Source organism: Bacillus rossius, unplaced genomic scaffold (assembly GCF_032445375.1).
Source record: "Bacillus rossius redtenbacheri isolate Brsri unplaced genomic scaffold, Brsri_v3 Brsri_v3_scf377, whole genome shotgun sequence".
NCBI lineage: Eukaryota > Metazoa > Arthropoda > Insecta > Phasmatodea > Bacillidae > Bacillus > Bacillus rossius.
In genome coordinates this window covers 18,945-23,835 of record NW_026962565.1, presented here as the reverse complement: position 1 = coordinate 23,835, position 4,891 = coordinate 18,945, and positions in this window count along the sequence as shown.

Below are 4,891 nucleotides of genomic sequence, written 5' to 3'. Positions count from 1 at the left end.
ATAACGCAAAATGGGCCTTGCCAAGGGGGCGCGCAACGCCCGAGCGCGGGCGTTTTTCCCGGCCGCCGAGACCTCCATCGCCGGGAGAATGTCTTCAGCTATTTGCTAGATTTCCCGATTCGCCCCGCACGACAAACAACCACGAACGAGGTGGTTTTCGAGAGTTCTCCCGGCCGCGGAGGCCTCGGTCGCAGGGAGAATTTCCCTGGCCCCTGCTCGAAATTTTTCTAAGTCCAGAATGCCTGCATCTCCCAGCCTGTGTTAAAACACATGTTAATTTAACATGTAAAATTACCAATGACCATTTCCTCGGCCGCAGAGGCCTCGGTCGCAGCCAGAATTTTCTGGCTCCCTGCTCAATATATTGCAGAGTCCCGCATGCTTGCTTCTCCAAGCCTGTGTTAATACACATGTTAATTTAACATGTAAAATTACCGAGGATTATTTCCCCGGCCGCGGAGGCCTCGGTCGCCGCCAGAAATTTCTGGCTCCCCGCTCAATATATTGCAGCGACCCCGCAGGCTTGCTTCTCCCAGCCTGTGTTAATACACATGTTAATTTAACATGTAAAATCACCAAGGACCATTTCCTCGGCCGCGGAGGCCTCGGTCGCCGCCAGAATTTTCTGGCTGCCCGCTCCCCATGTGTAGACGCGGAGCCCGAGCGCCGAGAGTTCTCCCGGCCGCGGAGGCCTCGTAGCCGGGAGAATTTCTCGGGCCCCTGCTCGAAATTTTTCTAAGTCCAGAATGCCTGCTTCTCCCAGCCTGTGTTAATACACATGTTAATTTAACATGTAATTTTACCAATGACCTTTTCCTCGGCCGCGGAGGCCTCGGTCGCCGCCAGAATTTTCTGGCTCCCGGCTCAATATATTACAGAGTCCCGCAGGCCTGTCTCCAGTGGAATACACACAGTCCGAGAGCCGAAAATTTGCCGGGGTGTGGAGGCCTCGGTCGCCAACAGATTGCCATAGGCTCTGGCTGCAATATTTACCGTGTATTTTTTCCCTCCAGAGACACCACTACCCCCTATAAAACCCAAAATAGGCCTTGCGGTGGGTACACGCAGAGCCCGAGCGCCGAAGTTCTCCCGGCCGCGGAGGCCTCGGTCGCCGGGAGAATTTCTCCGGCCCCTGCTCGAAATTTTTCAAAGTCCAGAATGCCTGCTTCTCCCAGCCTGTGTTAATACACATGTTAATTTAACATGTTAAATTATCGAGGATTATTTCCCCGGCCGTGGAGGCCTCGGTCGCCGCCAGAATTTTCTGGCTCCCCGCTCAATATATTGCAGAGTCCCGCAGGCTTGCTTCTCCCAGCCTGTGTTAATACACATGTTAATTTAACATGTAAAATCACCGAGGACCATTTCCTCGGCCGCGGAGGCCTCGGTCGCCGCCAGAATTTTCTGGCTCACCTCTCAATGTATTGCAGAGTCCCGCAGGCTTGGTTCTCCAAGCCTGTGTTAATACACATGTTAATTTAACATGTAAAATTACCGAGGATTATTTCCCCGGCCGCGGAGGCCTCGGTCGCCGCCAGAATTTTCTGGCTCCCCGCTCAATGTATTGCAGAGTCCCGCAGGCTTGGTTCTCCAAGCCTGTGTTAATACACATGTTAATTTAACATGTAAAATTACCGAGGATTATTTCCCCGGCCACGGAGGCCTCGGTCGCCGACAGAATTGTCTGGCTCCCTGCTCGAATTTTTTCTAAGTCCCGATTCGCTATTACAGGCTGGCGCACGGAGTCAGAGGGGCGGGAATTCGCCGGGTAGTGGTGCCTTCCGTCGCCGAGACATTTTTCTATTGCCTGGAAGCTGTATTTAACATGTTAATTTTTTCCCCCTCGGGACACCACTACCCCCTATATAACCCAACATGGGCCTTGCCGCGGGTACACGCGGAGCCCGAGCGCCGAGTGTTCTCCCGGCCGCGGAGGCCTCGGTCGCCGGGAGAATTTCTCCGGCCCCTGCTCGAAATTTTTCAAAGTCCAGAATGCCTGCTTCTCCCAGCCTGTGTTAATACACATGTTAATTTAACATGTTAAATTACCGAGGATTATTTCCCCGGCCGTGGAGGCCTCGGTCGCCGCCAGAATTTTCTGGCTCCCCGCTCAATATATTGCAGAGTCCCGCAGGCTTGCTTTTCCCAGCCTGTGTTAATACACATGTTAATTTAACATGTAAAATTACCAATGACCATTTCCTCGGCCGCAGAGGCCTCGGTCGCCGCCAGAATTTTCTGGCTCCCCGCTCAATGTATTGCAGAGTCCCGCAGGCATGCTTCTCCAAGCCTGTGTTAATACACATGTTAATTTAACATGTTAAATTACCGAGGATTATTTCCCCGGCCGTGGAGGCCTCGGTCGCCGCCAGAATTTTCTGGCTCCCCGCTCAATATATTGCAGAGTCCCGCAGGCTTGCTTTTCCCAGCCTGTGTTAATACACATGTTAATTTAACATGTAAAATCACCAAGGACCATTTCCTCGGCCGCGGAGGCCTCGGTCGCCGCCAGAATTTTCTGGCTTCCCGCTCCCCATGGGTAGACGCGGAGCCCGAGCGCCGAGAGTTCTCCCGGCCGCGGAGGCCTCGGTCGCCGGGAGAATTTCTCCGGCCCCTGCTCGAAATTTTTCAAAGTCTAGAATGCCTAGTTCTCCCAGCCTGTGTTAATACACATGTTAATTTAACATGTAAAATTACCAAGGATTATTATCCCGGCCGCAGAGGCCTCGGTCGCCGCCAGAAATTTCTGGCTCCCCGCTCAATGTATTGCAGCGTCCCGCAGGCTTGCTTCTCCAAGCCTGTGTTAATACACATGTTAATTTAACATGTAAAATTACAGAGGATTATTTCCCCGGCCGCGGAGGCCTCGGTCGCCGCCAGAATTTTCTGGCTGCCCGCTCAATGTATTGCAGAGTCCCGCAGGCTTGCTTCTCCAAGCCTGTGTTAATACACATGTTAATTTAACATGCAAAATCACCAATGACAAATTCCTCGGCCGCGGAGGCCTCGATCGCCGGGAAAATGTTCTGGCTCCCTGCTCGAATTTTTTTTCTAAGTCCCGATTCGCTATTACAGGCTGGCGCACGGAGTCCGAGGGGCGTAAATATGCCGGGTAGTGGTGCCTTCCGTCGCCGAGACATTTTACAATTGCCTGGGAGCAGTATTTAACATGTTAATTTTTTCCCCTCGGGACACCACTACCCCCTATATAACCCAAAATGGGCCTTGCCAAGGGGGCGCGCAACGCCCGAGCGCGGGCGTTTTTCCCGGCCGCCGAGGCCTCCATCGCCGGGAGAATGTCTTCAGCTATTTGCTAGATTTCCCGATTCGCCCCGCACGGCAAACAACCACGAACGAGGTGGTTTTCGAGAGTTCTCCCGGCCGCGGAGGCCTCGGTCGCCGGGAGAATTTCTCGGGCCCCTGCTCGAAATTTTTCTAAGTCCAGAATGCCTGCATCTCCCAGCCTGTGTTAAAACACATGTTAATTTAACATGTAAAATTACCAATGACCATTTCCTCGGCCGCAGAGGCCTCGGTCGCAGCCAGAATTTTCTGGCTCCCTGCTCAATATATTGCAGAGTCCCGCATGCTTGCTTCTCCCAGCCTGTGTTAATACACATGGTTATTTAACATGTAAAATTACCGAGGATTATTTCCCTGGCCGCAGAGGCCGCGGTCGCCGCCAGAATTTTCTGGCTCCCCGCTCAATGTATTGCAGAGTCCCGCAGGCTTGCTTCTCCAAGCCTGTGTTAATACACATGTTAATTTAACATGTAAAATTACCGAGGATTATTTCCCCGGCCGCGGAGGCCTCGGTCGCCGCCAGAATTTTCTGGCTCCCCGCTCAATATATTGCAGCGACCCGCAGGCTTGCTTCTCCCAGCCTGTGTTAATACACATGTTAATTTAACATGTAAAATTACCGAGGATTATTTCCCCGGCCGCGGAGGCTTCGGTCGCCGCCAGAATTTTCTGGCTCCCGGCTCAATATATTACAGAGTCCCGCAGGCCTGTCTCCAGTGGAATACACACAGTCCGAGAGCCGAAAATTTGCCGGGGTGTGGAGGCCTCGGTCGCCAACAGATTGCCATAGGCTCTGGCTGCAATATTTACCGTGTATTTTTTCCCTCCAGAGACACCACTACCCCCTATATAACCCAAAATGGGCCTTGCGGCGTGTACACGCGGAGCCCGAGCGCCGAAGTTCTCCCGGCCGCGGAGGCCTCGGTCGCCGGGAGAATTTCTCCGGCCCCTGCTCGAAATTTTTCAAAGTCCAGAATGCCTGCTTCTCCCAGCCTGTGTTAATACACATGTTAATTTAACATGTAAAATTACCGAGGATTATTTCCCCGGCCGCGGAGGCCTCGGTCGCCGCCAGAATTTTCTGGCTCCCCGCTCAATGTATTGCAGAGTCCCGCAGGCTTGCTTCTCCCAGCCTGTGTTAATACACATGTTAATTTAACATGTAAAATCATTGAGGACCATTTCCTCGGCCGCGGAGGCCTCGGTCGCCGCCAGAATTTTCTGGCTCCCCGCTCAATGTATTGCAGAGTCCCGCAGGCTTGCTTCTCCCAGCCTGTGTTAATACACATGTTAATTTAACATGTAAAATCAACAAGGACCATTTCCTCGGCCGCGGGGCCTCGGTCGCCGCCAGAATTTTCTGGCTGCCCGCTCCCCATTGGTAGACGCGGAGCCCGAGCGCCGAGAGTTCTCCCGGCCGCGGAGGCCTCGGTCGCCGGGAGAATTTCTCCGGCCCCTGCTCGAAATTTTTCAAAGTCCAGAATGCCTGCTTCTCCCAGCATGTGTTAATACACATGTTAATTTAACATGTAATATTACCAATGACCTTTTCCTCGTCCGCGGAGGCCTCGGTCGCCGCCAGAATTTT